This window comes from Dipteris shenzhenensis, chromosome 22 (assembly GCF_047967505.1).
Source record: "Dipteris shenzhenensis isolate YYH24624 ecotype China chromosome 22, Dip_SZ_1.0, whole genome shotgun sequence".
Classification (NCBI taxonomy): Eukaryota; Viridiplantae; Streptophyta; class Polypodiopsida; order Gleicheniales; family Dipteridaceae; genus Dipteris; species Dipteris shenzhenensis.
This window is the reverse complement of record NC_141617.1, coordinates 54,137,539-54,158,082: the sequence shown is the minus strand read 5'-3', so window position 1 is coordinate 54,158,082 and position 20,544 is coordinate 54,137,539.

Here is a 20,544-nt window from a genome sequence, read left to right as displayed (position 1 = left end):
CGTGATTTGTACGAGATACTTTTGAGCATGTGTGGCAGGTCTAAGAAGTAATGCAAGTGGATTGCATTTTTATAACTTATAGAAAGCCATTTATATTCTAAAAGCAATTGATGTGTAGTAAGCAAAATATAGTGGTTTTCTTGAAGTGTTTTATTTTACATCTCGTGTTAAATCAACAATTTCTAAAAATGACATGATAGGTAAGGGTCATTGCAAATGAGTAAATTAGTTAAAGGAAACTAGTCGACATCTAAGATCGTGGGGCCTCACATGATTGTTTTTCTTATGTGGATGAGCTTTTCAAGGGGCTTGCATTGCCCATAAGGTTAGGAATTGGCTACTTTTGTGACTTGTGGAAATACTAGAGGTAATGATTAAGAGTATGTATAAGGTTAGGAAGTGGCTAGTCTTGACATTTCGTCTTCTAGAGGCAATGATTAAGAGTGTGCATAAGGTTAGGAAGTGGCTAGTTTTATGACTTGTGGAAATACATTTTGTCTTTCTAGAGATAACGATTAATAGTAATCGTAAGATTAAGAAGTGGCTAGTTTTGTGACTAATGGAAATAGATTTCGTGTTTCTAGAGGCAATGGTTAATAGTAAGCATAAAGATGACCTTTTGTTCAAGTTCTCATGAACTTTGTTGATCCCTTGACAAGAGGTTTACATAATTGGGATCTCCTTGTTTTTAGGTGAAGCCCCTTTCTCACTCTCAATTGGCAGACATAGCTAGTCCATCTCATCTTACATATAAAGTAGTAAAATTTTGTGTGTGAATCGTGTGATGCTATCACAAGTTAATGGATCTAGAACTAAAAAGAAAATGGAAGGTTGGCATGCAAATCTTGGAACCGAATTGTGTGTAGGCCTGTATGAATTATGTGACCTTCCCTCGAGCTTGAAGTGAGTACATACCATCAATTCTTCCTCTTGATGCTTTCTCCCCAATTTCTCCCTTTGTGTTTAGGTGCTAATTCATCATAAAAAATGGTGAAGTGGCTAGCAACCATGGACACCCATAGATATTAGAAGAGATTTCAGGTGTTCTCAAGGGGAGTTTAATAAGAGTAGGGTTTACTTCTCAGACGGTAAGGGGAGGAGAGAAAGGACATGTGTGAGCAATAGCCTTTTAAAAAGTGGAGGGCATCCATGGATGTTATAGCAATAGCCTTTTAAAAAATGGAGGCAACCCTGGAAACCCATAGATCTTAGAGGAGATTCTAGGTGTTCTCAACGAGAGTTTGATAAGAGTAGGGATTACTATTCATACGGCAAGGGGAGGAGGGAGAAAGGACATGTGAGAGCAATAGCCTTTTAAAAAGTGGAGGGAGACGAAAAGTGGGAATGGTAGGACTAGGACATGCAAAGTGTAATGACATGCAAAGTGTAATGGAGTCTCCTATAATATTCATGAAAGAAGACTCGTAGCTCACTGCACGCATGTTTGTTGTTGCTTACAATGAAGACTCGACTGAAACCAACCAATAGATAACGACTACCTACTCGACGTCTACGAGTAGCTGCTCCTAGGTCTTATTGATCTAGTTTATGTCAGCACAAAGGAAGATGTAGCTGACATATTCATGAAGGCATTGGGCGTAGAGAAGCTGCATAAGTTTAGAGACCTGCTTGGTGTGCAAGAATTGGGATTGAGCTCGAGGGGGAGTGTTGAGATATCGAGCTCCACTCGTGATATGCCAGGATGACCGTTGTGCATTTATGTCATCGACTTGTTAGTTGCAGATACGGTTAGTACACTGCTCATGAATAGTAGCTAGATGACAGCTATCCTTATGTACTCTAGTTCGTGGTTCAGTTAGTATGCCACCTTAGTTAGTTGAGTTTGGTTTGAGACCCACATATAGGGTTCTTCTATTTCTTTGTACTAGAGTTCTTTTGGCTTTCACAACTAAGAAGAGGAAAACTGTTTTCAGCCTTCACCTTTGTGTGTATTCCCTCATTGTGTATGTGAGAAAGCCGCAAGTGAGACTCCTTCCTTCTCTCCCACTATCTTCACACTTCATAGTAGTCCAAGAGGCTGAGTTATATCTATAAATAAGATTTTAAAGAGGAACTTCATAGTAGTCTAGGCTAAGTTATTTTTTATAGCTTTTACTTCAGCGCATTTAGTAGAATAATCAGCAGCTACAATAACATATTTGTTTTGATTTTAGTTGCTTTAAATGGATCAATGAAATTGAGGACTTATTACTGAAAGATTCCGAAGGCTCACTTGGTTGAGAGGCATATGATCAGGGAGAAGCATGCTTGTGGTGCACTGACAAACACCACATTGAACAATAAAGGCATGTGCATCCAAAAAAGTGTACTCCAGTATAACCCTCCTTGCAACACTTTTCTAGCTGTAAGATCTTTTGCAAAATGACTCTAGCAAGACCTTTATAAGCCTTTGCAAGCACCATGGTGGGTAGTGATAATGCACCTCAAGGTGCTTTGTTCTAGCATGATAGACTGGGTTATATGCCAAGTGTATACTGCTCATGTTATCACAATAAATGACAACTGGCCCATCTGTAGACTAACGCATATCATGAAGTAGCTTATGCAATCAAGCTACCTCACATGCAGCCATTGTTGTACCCCTGTACTCAGCCTCTGTGCTCGACAAGGCAACTATAGGCTGTTTCTTGCTGCTCCAAGTGATTGCAGCACTCTCAAAAGAGAACACATATCCACTGGTAGATCATCTATCAGAAATACTACTAGCCCAATCAGCATCAGTGTATCCATGCAACTGTATCTGAACCCCAATCTCATAAAATAGTCCATACTACAATGTGGACTTCACATACCTAAGTATGTGTCTAGCCACATCCAAATGCGGTTTCCTTGGAGCTTGTATAAACTGACTTACCAATCCAACAGCATAGCTCAAATCTTGCTTGGTAATAGTCATTTAAATCAAACTTCCTACTATGCGTCCGTACATAGTAGGGTCTTCTAGAAGCTGACCTGCATCTGCGCTCAGCTTCACATTCTGCTCCAAAGGAATTGAAATAGGCTCACAACCAGTCATCCCATATTTGGACAACACATCCAATCCATACTACCTCTGCAAGAGCCCTATCCCACTTAGTGATCTAATCACCTCAATGCCCAAGAAATAACATAGCTCTCCCAAATCCTTCATCTCAAACTTCTGCTTCAATAGCATTTTCATATGAAGGATATCTTCATCACTACCACCTGTGATGATTAAATCATCAACATAAATGACAAGCAGCATAATACCTTTCTCTGTTTTTCTCACATAAAGTGAGAAATCTGCCTTAGAAATCTGAAAGCCAACAGTGACAAGATACTGTCCTATCTTGTCAGACCATGCTCTAGGTGCTTGCTTCAAGCCATACAAGGCTTTCTTCAACCTGCAAATAAATCAGGATGAATAGCATGAACATAACCTAGTGGCTGCTCCATAAAGACCTCTTCTTGCAAATCACCATGCAAGAAGGCATTTTTTACATCCATCTGATGTAAATACCATCCCTTTGATGCAGCCATAGCAATGACTGCTCTTACAGTTGCCATCCTTGCAACCAGACTGAATGTTTCTTCATAATCAATGCCATATGTCTGTGCATACCCCTTGATAACTAATCTTGCCTTATATCTGTTCACAGAACCATCTGCATTAAGCTTCACCTTATAAACCCACTTACAGCTAATTGCATTCTTGTCTTTAGGCAAAGACACCAATTCCCATGTAGCATTTGCTTCCAAGGCATCCATTTCTTCATCCATGGCTTTCTCCCATTTTTCTTTTCCCATGGCTTGCTCAAAAGAAGTGGGTTGTGGTTCCTGTATCACTTTGACCATATAGGCATAGTGAATGGTTGTAAATCCATCATATTTCAGCCTATCCATTGGATACCTAGCTCTGGTAGACCTGCGCAAAATAGGCTCACTTCCAGGTGCTCTCAAAACATCCTTGGTCTTCCTTACTCCAGGTGTAACAATAGAGAAGGAATACCCAACTCATCATCAATGCTCTGTTCTGAGCCATTGGATTCACCATCCACATAAGAGTGACCTACATTCACATCAAACATGGGCTGATCTACCTTCTCTTTTCCTTTTTGTGATACCTATATACCACTATCTACATTGCTTTGAGGAGATTCTCCTGATCTTAATCTGCCTGTCCATGGTGAAATATGTGAACCACTGCTAGAGGACATTGTAGGTCCACTAATATTTTGTGATTGCTACTGTGAATTCTATGCAGCATTACCATTTTGTGCATCTACATTATCAATCACATTTACTGGTTTATACCAGCTGCTCATCTCATAAAAAACACCTCTGCTCAGTGTAAACTTACGAGTAGAAGGGTTATAGCATCTATACGCTTTCTGCTGCAGAGAATAACCAATAAAGATGCACTTCTCAGCTTTGGATCCAACTCATCTGGCACATGAACATAGGCAATGCAACCGAAAATTTGCAAATGAGAAATATCTGGTTTCCTACCAGTATACATCTCCTCTGGCGTCATGTCATGTATTGCTGCAGTGGGAGTCCTGTTCATTATGTAAACTGCTGTAGCAACTGCTTCATCCCAATAATAATCTAGTAGGTCTTTTTCATATATCATGGCCCGAGATATCTCTCCAATATGCCTATTTTTCCTTTCTGCAAATCCATTTTGCTATGGGGTATGACTGCATGAATATTGTTGCTTTATGCTCTGCTCCTACAGGAATCTTGCAAACTCATTTGAGAGGTACTCTCCCCCTCCATCTGACCTTAAGCATTTTATTTGCAAGCCTATTTCTTTTTCAACCATAGCTTTAAAAGCTTTGAAATGCCCAAACACTTCACTTTTCTTTTTCATAAAATACACCCAAACTTTTCTGCTGTAGTCATCAATAAAAGTGACAAAATAATGACAGCCTCTAATAGATGCAGCTTTAGTAGTCTACACATCAGAGTGGATTAATTTCAATGGCTTCTTACTCTCTTGAACATGTCTAGGAAATGGTTTCCTTGCCTGTTTTCCAAATTGACAGACTTCACATACCTTATGCATTTCTACAACCTTGAATTTAGGCAATCCTGCAATAATATTTTAGGCCTGCATTGATTTAAGTCAATGTACATTAACATGACCAATGCGTTTATGCCAGATATCAATATCTGCAACTACACTGGTCCCATGTGCAAACATTGTTGCACTCAATGTCCGCATCCAACGTAAACATCCTGCCCTTCTTTCCTTTTGCTATCAAGCGACCATTATTTTTCATATCCTCAACAAAGCATCCATGAGGATTAAATCTGACCTGCAAGCCCTACTCAACCATTTGACCAACAGAAACCGGTTCTTGGTGATATTTGGGACATGAAATACATCAGATAGGTATTTCTTTTTTCCATCCTACATAGACAAATCAATTTTACCAATCTGCACAATAGGATGTGCAGTATTATCACCAGTCTCCACAAATCCTGGTCTTTCCATTTTCCTTGTATCCTGCATCCATTCTACATGACCTGTCATGTGGTTTAACGCACCTGAGTCAACATACTACACTTCATGTGCTGCACCATAAACAGATGCTCATTTCTGTCATCACCCTGTCTACTAGAAGATGCATAATTCCCTTGCTGCAATTTTCCATTCATGATGTCATTCTGCTTTTTATAACAGTCTTTAACCATATGACCCATTTTACCACAGTAGTAGCATTCAACATTGCTGTTTGCATTTTGGCCTCTCTGCCATCCACCGTGACCTCTTTGGCTCCCCCTGCCTCTAGAGTTATCACGTCCTCCTCCATAGGACTGGTTTTCTTGAGTTTGCTGCATATTCTGATTTCTACCATGGCCTCCAGATTTTGGCTTGCTCTACCTCTGCCTCTACCTCTTCCAGCATTTGAGTAGAAGACGATTTCTTTTTAAGTTCCTCCTGAAGAAGATGCACCATCATTTCTCTGCTTTTCAGAAATTAGAAGAGCAAACAACTCCTCAAAATCATGAAATTTTTCACAGACGGCAATGGATGTCCGGAACTATGCATAATCCTTTCCTAGACCATTCAAGGTCATAGAAACTAAATCATCATCTTCCATTGGTGACCCAATGGAAGCAAGTGCATCTGCAATTTTCTTCACCTTCATGTGGTAGTCATTAATGCTCATATTTTCTCTCTGCACATTGTGCAACTCCTACTTGAGCTGCATTTTCCTGGCTTGCGTATTTGTGCTGTACATTTTTGCCAAAGTATCCCATGCCTCCTTTGGTGTACTTGCATCCTGAATATGCACAATCATAGAATCTAAAATACCAATAGACAACCAGTACATAACTTTTCTAGATCTCTCATGCCATCCTTTAAATGCCTGCATTTTCTATTGATTGGAAACATTAGGAAGAACTGGTTCTTCTTCATTTCCTGTAATGAACTCCCAATAGCCTTTTCCCATAAGGAAATTCGTCATTCTAAACTTCCATGCTTGGAAGTTGTTCTTGTCAAGCTTTTCAGTGACAATCAGTGAAAGAGAATCAGACGCCATTACAAAACACTGTAAAATATTCTGTCACTGCAAAAAACACAGCTTCGGCCAGGGCAAATCTACAAAACTGACGAAAGTGGTATTTGATCACATAGTCACTTCCTAGTGACGATTTTGCATGAACAGGCAATAAGGATGATTCTGTAACTCCCAATATCTTTGCGCACAGGCATATGATGCAATTTCTGCGGCAACTTTTCACCGACCTACGGAGCAGTGGTTGCACAGTAAAAATTGGGCCTTTTTCTCACTGCTTGCGGAGAACTTCCGCCTCCAAAATAGGCCCCGAAATGGCCTCGAATCAGAAAAATAAAGTCACCAAGGGCTTTGCCCTTGGCTGTAGCATGTACTGCCCTCTCGCCACACCGCGAAGGGTGTCTCAATCTGAGACAATGTACTCATGCACTTTTCGGCTGTGCTACCTGCAGAGATTTGCTCCCAAACTCGAAAAAGGAAAGCAACACTGGTCCTCTTACTAGGACACCACAAACTTGGTTTGCTTTCTTGAGCTCCTTACCACGAACCAGGCTCTGATACCATGTGAAGATAGTGGGAGAGAAGGAAGGAGTCTCACTTGTGGCTTTCTCACATACACAATGGGGGAATACACACAAAGGTGGAGGCTGAAAAACGGTTTTCCTCTTCTTAGTTGTGAAAGCCAAAAGAACTCTAGTACAAAGAAATATAAGAACCCTATATGTAGGTCTCAAACCAAACTCAACTAACTAAGGTGGCATACTAACTGAGCCACGAACTACAGTACATAAGGATAGCTGTCATCCAGCTATTATTCATGTGGGCAGTACCAACCGCATCTGCAGCTTAACAAGTCGGTGACATAAATGCACAACGGTCACCCTGGCATATCACGAGTGGAGCTCGATATCTCAACATGAAGTTCCTCTTAGAAATATTATCTAAAGATATGGTTGTCCTATGTAAGTGATCAAGGGACTAATTTTTTGAATGACATCTTTGAAATTTTGATGAAGGAGTTTATGACTTTTCATTGGGTAGCCACTACCTACTATCACCAGTGTAATGGACAAGTCGAGTCCAGCAACAAGACTCCGAATTTGGTTCTTACAAAGACTATTAATACTAATTGTAGTGATTGCGATAACAAATTACATGCTGCATTATGGCCTTATAAAACTGCTATAAGGTCGTGGCCAATCTCACTCCATTCTGCATGACCTTTGTATTAGAAGTGTCCTCCTATTGTCCTAGTAGAATTTCCGGTTTCATGTTTGCATGTTGCTATAGAACATCATCTTGGTGAACATGAAGCAATACATCTTTGATTGGAGTAGCTCAGCAAATTAGACGAATTACATCTGCAAGGTATGTGGACACAACAAGTAATTCAAAGGAGGAAGTCTTGGCATGATAGGTGTATTGTTCTCAAACGTCTAGAAAAGGGAATACTTGTGTTCTTATACAATGCAAGGGATGTAAATTGAAGCCTAATTTCAATTTTGTCTAGGATGGTCCATACAAATTAGTGAAAGTTCATGATAACTGTATTGTTGAAAATTGGCTAATCTAGAAGGCAAGGTAATTCCTAAGTTGATCAATGAGTAATTCCTAAGTTGATCAATGGGAGCCGACATGGCACTGATCCTTGTAAACTTACCATCGCTAGTACTAATCATGAGGGCTACGATCGATGGGTTCTAGCAAAGAACCACATGGCATGCTTAAATTGGTAGCAAATCATGAGTATAATGAGCTTGTTAGCTCATGCAACCAGTTATACACTGAGTCATCTTCATCCTATTCATTCTTCATCTTCATGCTCATCATCTTTGTGCCCATATCTCTCTTCATAGCTCCCTTCACAAACTCGACTATCTCGCTATCGCTGTGCTTGTTGCCTTCCCCATTCCCATCACATCTAAGTTTTTTTTGGCATTTGGAAGAGGTGATTCCATGCAACCAATTATACACTGAGTCATCTTCATCCTATTCATTCTTCATCTTCATGCTCATCATCTTTGTGCCCATATCTCTCTTCATAGCTCCCTTCACAAACTCGAATATCCCGCTATCACTGTGCTTGTTGCCTTCCCCATTCCCATCACATCTAATTTTTTTTGGCATTTGGAAGAGGTGATTCCATAACAATAAATATGTTGAAGTGCAATAAGCTACTGGATACAGCAAACTTGCCATGGGCTGACATGTGGAGTCATGAGGTAGCGCAAGAGATTATAGACTCTTATGAAGTAGATAGTCATAGCATTAGCAGGCAGGGATGAAGGATCCACCTTGATATGTGGCTCTGTGCAAAGATTTTAAAGCTGGCCCAAATGCTACTTGGTCATTCAAAGAAGGAACACTAGGAAATGGCAATATGTTTCACCAATCACAAGGGTACCTCATCAACAAGACAAGGGATGCCAAGGCACATCGCTTCTATAGGTTTTTAATAGAGTATATTAGGCTGAAGAAGGGTTGGAGTACATTCCAAGAAAATGTGTGGCCAAGGCACTTGCAACCTATAAAGATAAGGTGAAAGTCAATTGGTTGGAGATCTTCACCAACGAAACATTTGAAAAGCCACTGAAGGGAGTCTATGTGGTGCACCAAGCTCACTGTAAGCCTGGACCACTCCTCGACTAGGAACAAAGTGAACCTCAAGGTTGCAGTAACTCACTGGCATAAGAAGTGGTTTGGTAGAATCTTCCACAAGAATGGAGAAGGAAGAAGCTACAAGTGAATCAGGGGGATTAGGAGCAATTACAGAGCCAACTCTACCACAAAAGAGTCAAACATGATCATAGTTGAATCTCGCTCAGGGCCTTCACCCCCTCTAGTCATAAACTTCATCCACAAAACTCACTCGACCACTACCTTCCTCTATTGACAAATGCTAACTCCTATTCTAGAGAATGCACCCCCTCCTTCCTCCCTATTGTAATTGCCTCATATCTAGACACTGAATTTTAGTGAGCCACTTGCACTCCCCCAACATCTCCCAAAAACCACGATGTTCAGTCTTCTCCTCCCTGTACTTGAGACTTGCTAGATCATCAGGAGGCCACATGGAGAGGGAAGGACGATGAGAATGTGGCTGATATCACTGACATGGGTGAGACCACGAGGAGGCTACCAAGGAGATAATGGAGAAGCGGCCACTCCCAAGCTAGATACCACAGAAAATTAGTCCATTGAGACTGTTCAAGACACAATAGAGATGCCATCGGCTACCCGTGATAGGTTGGAGCAAGATAACCCTCGAGACCAACGTATAGTCTACTCAGGCAAATGCAATTGTTATGCCTACAAGCTCAGAGGAAGCTACATGTAGAGATCTACAAGATAGCAACGACTTAGGTAGCAATGGAGGTCCAAGAAAATGCTAATACTTTCTACAACCTAGGCTTTGATATGAGGATTATGGCCCAATTGATGTGGAGACAATGATCCAATTGATTATGGCCCAATTGCTGTGGAGACTTTGGTCACCCAAGTCGACCATCTAGCCACCACTGAATTCCAAAATGTGGTCATGGACTCATAGGCTCTAGGATCGGATCACCTAATCTAGGAGAAAATGGTCTTAGAAGTCCCAACTGTAGCAATAGCGGCTCTAGAGAAGAAAGAGGCTTCCAAAGGTAAGGGGAAAATCTTGGAAGAGAAAGAAGGGTAACCACCAACTCGGCGGTTTTGAGTTTCCTCCCCACAAATTATTCAGCACAATCCTCACCTATCTCCTCCTTGAGCTATGCTACCAAGTGAGGGTATCAACCCCTTCTTCTATTTAGAGGATTTATCAAGCTCACACAGGTCATGGCATAGATTTGGCAACAATCAAAGAGTAGTCAGCAATAGTTACTATTAGTGATGGTGCTAGTCACTAGTGCTACAGTTAGGGCTAGTGCTAGTGCTAGTGCTAGTGCTAGTTCCTATTACAAGTGTTAGTTGCTATTAGTGCTACTGTTGCTACTATCACTAGTGCTACAGTTAGGGCTAGTGCTAGTGCTAGTGCTAGTGCCAGTGCTAATTCTAATGCTAATGCTAATGCTCATAATATTGCTAGTTAGTGCTAGTGCTACTAGTAGCAATAATTTACTATTAGTGATAATGCTAATGCTAGTCCTCATTCTAGTTAGTATTAAGCCGTAATATATCACTAATTAACACTAAAACACAATGAACTAGCACTAGAACTACAAGGAAAAGTGGATTAGGATGGTTGCAATATAAGGGTGTCCTACCCAAATTCATTGCTTGGACTATTTAAAGTAGAAAAATACATAAGGTTATGTTGCCCAATAAAATCTATAATCCAATGGTTAGATCTTATGAGGTCTACTTTTAATTTTTACAAGTTGAGAGGGTTGGTTACGTAACTTGAAAACCAATGTAGTGAATTGTAAACACTCCAAACATATTTAACTTCAAAATGATAATAGTCCTTGACTTGATAAAGGTGTCACAAACATTTAGTGAAATTTGAGTAAGGAAAGAGTGAAAAACACTCCATAGAAGGAAAAAGGTCTCCCTAACCAAATAGTGAGGCTACATAGCCTTGGTATTAGGTTGGGGAGCTAGGTTTGGGGGAACACAAATCCTAAGGGTGGGGAATCTTGTCCATATAGAAGGCCCTTCTAGACTGGCACAAATGACTCGTGAACTACCACAACATCAATAGGCGACCCTCTTGCCATGTCATAAGGACACAAAAACGTACCACATCAACAATGTAGCCTCATTGAATTGCTAAATCATCATACATATCCAGCATGGCTACCACTTCATACTATCAACTTTTTAAATAAAAGATGCATAACCAAGCATGTCCCATTTGCCACCTCAGCTATGCTGACACATGTCACATCACCTTGCCAACTAGTTTTGTCACCTCATACATGTTAACACATCATGAAAGACATCATCAAGGTGCTTCCTCCCACATCATCCCATGCAAGGCCCATTACCACCTCATCTTGTGTTGTCATGTAAGGTGACACATCATGAAGGACACATCATCTCACTTGGTGCCACATCATTTTATGCAAGGCCCTACATGCCACATTAACCCTCACATTTCCATACAATTAATGTACCTACGGCTCAACATGTCATCATCGTGCATGCCACATCATCATGCTTGCATGACAGCATGAGATCATGCATGCATGAAGACACGAAAGTCATATGCATCATGGCATGCCACATCATCCTCTCTATATGGATGCATGCAAGCTATGCTAACTTGGAAAAACATTACATATATAAATAACATCTCAAGAATTTGATAGGATCGCATGGTATAGTTATATAGACTGATTAAAATCACCTACAAGTAGATTTATAGACATTTCATTAAATCTTACAGTATATTTATATGTTTTGACTTAAGTCGCATCGAAATCATCTGGTCTACTTATACATCTTGATTAAAATCACCTCAAATTATTTGGACACGCATTCGAGTCAAATTATGAGAACTACTCAGTTGAGTCAAACTTGAAGAACCACTCAATTCAAATCAAATCCAAAGGGGAGGGAGTGTCTTAAGTCTCCTACAATGGGTTCTCAAAAACATAGAAGCATGAAAGGCGATAGGAATAGGAAAACCCCTGCCCATCCTATCCTTCATGGACATGATGGGCAAGAATAGGAAACCCCCATGTTCATTATGTCCGTGAGTGAAAGAGTAGAGAGCACATTTCCAAGCTTCTACTAATGATGATGCTAGTTATCCCTTCACCTCCACCTCCCAATCGTCCTCCACCACCTCTGCCTCCTCCTCTTCCTCTTTGTCCTCTTTCTGTGCATTGTGTACAAATGACAGAGGAGAAACTATGTGTTTCCTACAATCAATTAGTTAGGATGGTACACAATATGCACATGCACACAATTGGAAAGGATAGGTGAAAATGGTGTTGTGCAATTGAAGCATAGCTATCCTACACCAATCCAAGGTGCGGGAATTTCTAATCATAGAGATAAAGGATATGTTAGTTCTTGAGATATAAGACATTTAGAATATATCATTTTGTGAATATATGACGAAGATAGTGGCTTTTGAAGCTTCCAATAGTCTTGTACTATTTTACGATATGGATGAAGCTACAATCCATAAAGAGAATTCCAAAAGTATGGTTGTTTGTTTGTTGTTCTAATACTTGGACCTACAATTCTACTTCAAGAAAACGAAATCTATAGTAGTCTTCATTTGACCCACTAAAGTCTATCATAGTTTTTATTACTTATGAAGTCCGTGGGAATAGGTGCTCAAAGTGGGCTTATCTAATAAGATCTCATGCAAAGAATAGTGTTTCTTAGACCAATTGTAGAGATATGGGTGGGGGGTTCTTTTCTGCTCATTAGTCTATGCTCGTGTACTAGCACACCCAAAGACCAGCACCCCAATTATAGAGGGAGGGGTGGGGGGTCCTTTTCCACTCACTAGTCTATGCTCAATTATTAGCACACCCAAAGACTAGCATCACTTCCAATCAAGAGATTGATCTTTTGAAACTAAAAGAGATTGATCCATGATAAACCCATTGTGAAAGAACATGAGTGTATGATTGTAAACCAAGACCTTGTATATATGGAACATATTATGGAAAAGGTGGTCGTCTTGAACTTAGGAATATCACCCTTGGTGGAAATTTTTAGCATGCCTGAGAGATATGCTAGAAAATAACAGGCACCATCTTTCTTCTCTCACAATCATTCTGGTTGTTTCTCTCGCATTTCTTCTTTCACACTCATCCAATTGCTCCTAATAGATTTAAGACTTTATACATTGAAGAGACCTCTTGATTTGAAGCTCATACGACTATATTAAAATTGCAAGCATGAGTAGAAGCTATAAATATTATATAGCCTTCATTGCTCTTACGGTTCCTAAGCCACGACCTGAACAATTAAGACAGTGCTACATGTGAATGGTGGAAGTGTGAAACTCTTTGGTAAAGAGTGAAATTTGCTAAATTCCCTTTTTAATCATATTTCTCTATGGATAGTAGATCAACGATTAGCTTTGATCTTGATTGATTTTGTGAGCAATGAGATCAAAACTATATGTGTTTGAAATGAGTTTATGAGTTAGATTTTCTAAGCAAGATCCTCTTAGCTAAACATTAGTTTAGCTATGCTAAGCTTTTTGCAAGGTTTGAGGCTTGGGTATTAATGGCTATTAGATTTTGTTCTGCTAAGTAGTGTAAAATTGCAATTAATAAAACTTTCTACAAGAAGCTTTGTTTGAAAGAGCCTACAAACAATTTTGGCTATTGTCCATCAGATTGGGCTTGTATTATTGATGAAACATGGTGCACCAACAAAATCTTTTATACGCATCCCCATCATAGCAAAGCAAAACAACAATGTTTGACCTTCAACAAAAGCGAAATATCAAGGATTAAGAAATGATACATGTGAAGCAATATGGCTCTAACAAGTCCTTTTAAGAAAATAAGGTTCTCTCAAGAGATGCAACTAAGAAACAAATTCACATTCTATTGCAAAAGCTTGCTCAAAACTTTCCATTCAAGGTCATGCAATTGAAATTGGCACATTATAAAAGTACCATGATGAAGCAACATGGAGTCTTCAAGATCGTACAATTTGTGCATTGAAGTGTAAGTGATACGTCCTTCCCACCTCGAGGGCTTTTTTCCCAGTGTTTTCCTCCTAGCCACGATCCAGACCTTTAGTTGCTAGCTCACCAAAAATAGTACATGGGTTTTCTCTCTCAACCCCCTTCTAGCCAGCTTCCCTTCTAGATCCTCCCACATAGCTCAATACCTCCCAAGTGGCCAACCCTCATGGTGCCATGTGTCCAAGTGGACCTTACCATTAAACCCCTCTTTAGGTTCAACTAATGCACCCTTTCATTAATTACCTAGGCCTAGGATTTCCTCCTAGACCCTAGCCCTCATTAGCCACATGGGTAAGTATTGTCAAGACCTCATGGTTTCCCCGTTATACCGATGTCATGGTATTACAGTTGACGTAACAGTAAGTTCATCAAATTATGAAGGTAAAGTAAAGAATATCCAAATAGCCATGTGGCATAATTTGAAATGTGATGGCAAGTGAGAAGTTTTGATACACTAGTTGGGAATGTAAAAATATTACAATAGTTTGTTGAAACACTTGCTGTAAAAGTGATGAGTTGGTTCAGGGGTAGTTCATTTCAATGACTGACTCCAAAAGGCAACATTTTTGGCATGATTTAGAAAAAAGAAGACTCCAAATAATTTGAATGTAAGATTAGATCCACCAAATGACCGACCAACAAGATTTTGGCCAAATACTTTTGAAAAGGATCGAAACCCAAAATTTGGCCAAAAGAAATAAAAAGAAAGCTAACCCGCATTCTCCTCAAATTTTGATAGTGAGTTCCAATTCGATCTAAAGGACATGGATAGTGAATTTAAAAAAATAGTCACATTTTGAAAGAGACTCATTAAATAGTGATTCCAAAGATGATGACAAAAAGAAGAAAAGAAACAAAAAGAAGAAAAAACCAAGAAGGCAAAGGCCAAGGCTAAAACAACCAAGAAGGAAAATTCAGAGTCAAGACTCAACATCCACTAAGACAAAAAGCTAGAAGAGGAAAATTTGAAAATTTGGGTTGTAGCAAAGATTAATCCATAGCTGCAATGCTAGATCTATTTAAAAAAAATCCAACAGTGGTGTGCTGGCACAATTTGAATGCATGAATGAATTTGATTCAACAGGTATAATGTACTTCTACAATAGGAACAAATCAAATCGCTATGGGACAAAATCCAGCACCACAAGCACTACAACAATAACACAAAAATTGGAATTAGCAAAGAAAGTAACACAAAGGAACCGATGCATGGGGTAAAATTTTGGCAAGGACAAAGACTACATATACTACCTCAAAGACCTTGGATGGAAAAATGCACCCCTCACATTTCAAGAAATCCATGTAATGACCTTGGATTGAAAAATGCACCCCTCACATTTCAATCTTGGATTAAATAGGTGTTCGCACCATCTTTGATAAAATTCATGAGAGTTTTTCTTGATGTAGTACTTTGTAAAACATCATTTTCGCAAACTGCATGGTGATTAATTTGAAAAAGCTAGAAGCCATTCAAAGCACTATGGCACCTTAGAATATAAACGAGTTGATGAGGTTTATCAGCTAGGTTAAGTGGAATAATAGATTCTAAAGATACTTATAATAATTTGGTCAACCACTCACAAAAATAACAAAGAAAGATGCTCAATATGGTTGGGGAGAAGAGCAAAAAAGGAGCAAAATAGGGCATTTAACTTCTTGAAAAGATGTGAGTTGTTGCACCCATACTACTACCACCAGATTGGAGCCTTGAGTTCCATATTTTGGTGGACTAATCCGACATGACATAACAGTCGGAGCATTCTTAATGTAGATAAAGAAAAAGTGTTGGTATCTACCAATCTACTATGCTAGATGGACACTGTCACTGGTGGAAAGAATTACTCAGTCATGAAACGTGACTGTCTTGGCATGATGTACTCCATTTAAAAATTTGAACACTATTTGTTAGGTAACAAAATAGTTTGTCATGTAGACCAATAGGATGAGATTTATTAGGAAGAAAAAGCCATATCCCACAATTGGCTAGCATATTGGATACTATTGGTACACAAGAATTTGATACAAGCTAATCCATACACCTAGAAAGTAGCACCTCTAAGAAAAATTTTGATGGAAGGTATACTTGGTATACTATTGGTACACAAGAATTTGATACAAGGTAATCCATACACCTAGAAAGTAGCACCTAGTCACGGACTATCTAAGCAAAATTTTGATGGAAGGTGTACTTGGAATGCTATTCTAGGTCGAGGCTCTATGAGGAGATGATTGGTATGATCAATTGTTGCATTTCCTAACAAATGGAGTACTCCCACCAAATATGAGTCTTGTAGGTCAACGAAAAAGGTTGGCATTGAAAGTAAGCCAATCATGATAATAGTACGTATTTTGTATAGGCAAGGCATCGATCAGGTAATCTAGTGGCATGTACTATATCACAAACAACATGTAGCACTACAAGAAGCACACCAAGGAATTGTTGTTCCCATTATATTGCAAGTATCATCTATTATATTAGTCGACTACCCATTGCATCCATTGTAATAGACATGCTATTGCATTAGTTGAGTTTAGATTTGGAATAGAATGAGTAAAGGACTCTGCTATTGTACATACTAAACTTTTTGTTGTTTATTCTTTTTGCTTGTCTTGTTTGTGAGTTTTTGTGTCTTTGTTGTTGTCCTTGTCCTACAAAGCAATGCCTTATGATTCTAGAATGATCTGATGCCCAAACACAAAATTTATCTTGTTAACAAAGTAAAACCCTATTAACACTTTATGGTGAACCTTCCTGGATGGTTACAATAAATTTTTTGTAGTAGATTGTGATTTTGTAGTAGAGTATGGGGAAATAAAATTTGAAGTTGTGGAGATAGTTTGGTCCATTGTTGGGGAGCAAGGGGACTTATAATATACCCTTGAATGCGCATGATAGTATAGTTTTTGACATTAAATATGAGTGTCTTTGTGCAATCATGAGAAGTTTCCAAAAAGTACATTTCAACCATAGTCATGATTAGGATGCTAAGGGATTCCCTTGAATGCATGTGACAGTCCAATTTTTGATGTAGTCATGACTAAAAAACTCTTAGATGATCATGACTAAGTGATTAGACATTAAAATAATTTTTAATATAGTCATGAGCACTTAGATTAGGATGTAAAAAACTCTTAGATGCTAAAATATTAGTGTCTCTGTAGTCATGAGCATGTACTAGAGGGTATTGTTTGCTTGGGTGTAGCTATTTTTGTTGAGGTTCAGGGACTTTTCTATATAGAGGTATCTTGCATGACCCATAACTTATGCATTGCTCAACGAAATTTGGTAAACTTTGTCTTCAAGTTGTAGTACACATTCCAAACTTGAACATGAGAGCAAAAAATTATGGAATAAGGATTTGGAACGAGATCATTAAAGCATTATAAGTGCTATGTTGCATGTGAAGCATGCATCCTGGAGACTATAGGATCAAGCAATTTATTCGAAAACATCAAAATTTTGTTCTATACATACATGCAACCAAGTAATCATTCAAAAGTACAATACATGAGCTTCTCCTCAACCCAAGGACACACCAAATGAACAAATTAGGAATGGGTTAACGGGCCTCCAATGTTGTGCTAAAGTGATGCATACCCATTTGAGGTCATGTTCCATAACTTTTTTTTGATTTGTTAAAAACCAAAACGGATTGAGAATATGGAATCCAAACTAGTGGGACTACTGCATGGTGGTCTTAAAACATTGATAGTTGTTGGTATTGGTATCTAGATTCACCCTAAAATGGAAGAATTTGGAAAAGTGAAATTTGTGCATGTGAAAAGATATTTTAATAAATCCAACACTATTTACAATTTGAATTGTTTATTTTTCCATGCACTTGCTTGCTATATGGCTCATAAGCATGCCAAAGGTCATTACATTTAATAATACATAGCATCAAACCCGATAGTGTGCCCTTTGGCCTATTTGTGTTTTAAAGCATTTTAGGCCACATTGCACTTGTTTGGGATCTCTGATTCTGTTGACGTGTATCATCGAAGGGGGAAAAACTAGTGGCTGAAATTTTGATGCTCCCACAAATTTCAAATTTTCACCCCTCTCGCCCATCAAATTTTGGAAGATTATCTACAACCTAGCTCCGCCCTACAATTTTCTTACAACCTGCACACACCTCGATGTGACCTTGCCTAGCCTTTGGTTTGCCATTGTCTTCTTTTGGGTAAGTTGTATTCTATTCTTTGCTTGCCTCACCAGCTAAGTTCTTTAGGTCTATTCTAGACTGATCGTGGTCATTGCGTCAATGGCAACATCAAGCTCGCCATGGCTTGCAAGAGAAGCACACAGAGGCTACGAGATAGAAAAGCTAAAAAGCCAAGTCAACACACAAGGAACATAGTGCGGGTCGAGGAGAGTGCTAGCGCAGTATCGGATCAGCAACGGAAGACACTTTTGCAACATCTAAGAAGGGAGAAACAATGATAAGAAAGAAGACTCCTTACAAAGGAGTAGCAAGAAGCGGTTGTAGAAGCAAGCATTCGATCATTAGCCATCAGAGCAAAGAACATGAGCTGTGGTGTCACGATTGGTGGGAGCATTCGAGGCAGCAACATCAGGCTTAGTCTCAAGTCTTCATAAGCTTTAGCCTACACCCTAAAGTTCGTAGAGTAACAACCCTACCAACACCTCGGGAGTTGCACGCCCAAGAGGCAATTCTCTCTAACTTGAGAAATGGCCTACAGAGAGTGAAAGGGGTGCACAACTTAGATCAACTAGCTGCAAAGAGGGCGACACTAGCTATGTTGGTGTCCCCTGAAACAAAGGAGAAACGGCATGCCCTCAAGAAAAACTCAATGATGCCCATGATGCTATAATATGGCTTACATTCAATCTCTCCACAAGTGCGCATTCAACATATAGTAAACAAAGCCTTAATAATACTGTAGTACGTAGAGTGTTCCATGAAGTGAAAGTGGATGAAGTGCAAAGGAGAAGTCGGTACAATTGTGAGAAAATTAAAGCACTTCATGGTTTGCACAACATATAGGGATTTTCAAACAACCAACTAATTAAAATAAGAAAACTTTCTTGTTTCTACAATGTGTGCATCATAGGGGATAAGGACAATTGTGAGAACATTGCAACTGTGAAGACATGGGAGTGAGTTCAAGCTTTCCCTCTACGTTTAGATGGAGTGACAAACAATGGAGAGACAAATGACTTGCCATAGTTTGGGGAGAGTTTCAATGATCTCATTGACTGTATGAAAGAGGGGGATAACTTTGCAGTTGTCACAGCATCTGGGGAGAACAAGGAAGATGATCCATACTTTCTGCTGCAGTCCACAAAACCCAAGCACAAGGTTGAGAAAACATTTAAGGATAATTGAGGAATAACCTATCTGGGTCTGTTTCTGTGAGGATGTCATCCAACATCATTTTCAGATAGAATAAAAGCATTACAAAGTTATTTGGGTATGCCATATATTTGATGTACGTGTATCGACAGTAGGTGGATTGGTGTACAAAGTTTTGGCGCTAGATATCATAATGGGCTCCTAGTTATGTCTGCACTACACTTAAATAGAAAGAGAGTTCATTGAGCCCAACCTTCTCAATCTTCAATCTCATGTTAGCTTGGTAATCAAAATCTTTGAGTTCATTGAGCCCGATCTTCTCATTCTGCAGTCTCATGTCAGTTGTCTAATCAAATTCTTTTGTCTCACATTAGTTGTCTAATTAAAATCTTTTGTCTCACATTAGTTGATTAATTCAATTTTTTTAGTCTCACATTAGTGATCTAATCAAAATCTTTCATCTCACATTACTTGTCAAATCAAAATCTTTCGTCTCACATTATGGTCATTGGCGTGGATCAAAGGACACTATCAAGTCACATAGGAAAGCATTGCCCAAGTAAAATAGGGAGAAGATTAACAATTCAATAGATTACACACAGATTACATAGATTACATCTCAAAGACTCCTTTCCTTCATATTACATCTCAAGGACTCCTTGTTGAGCTCCCTGATTACAGGCTCAGTCCTCCTTGCTCCTTTTTAGAATGGGGTTGGTTCCTTCCTATAGGGGGCCGGCCCCTCCCTTTATGCCGCTTCCTCTTTCCTTGATTTGAGCTTCCTGGTTGTAGGCTCGACCCTTCTTGCTCCTTTCTTGAAGGGTGGTGGTTCCTCCCTTTAGGATCCTTTTCCTCGCAATCAGGCTCGGCCTTGGCCTTCTTCAATTTGAGCTCCTTGTCTTTTTGTATCTTTTACCCAAATGGCAAATTGAGCTATAGCATCTACTTTCTCATCCTACATAGTTGTAGTAAAAGTAAGCACATTTGTTCTGTCCATGACCTGGGCAATGGCAAATGCCATTATCTACATAGTGATTTTGTATGCACAAACACCCTTTGCAAAAAA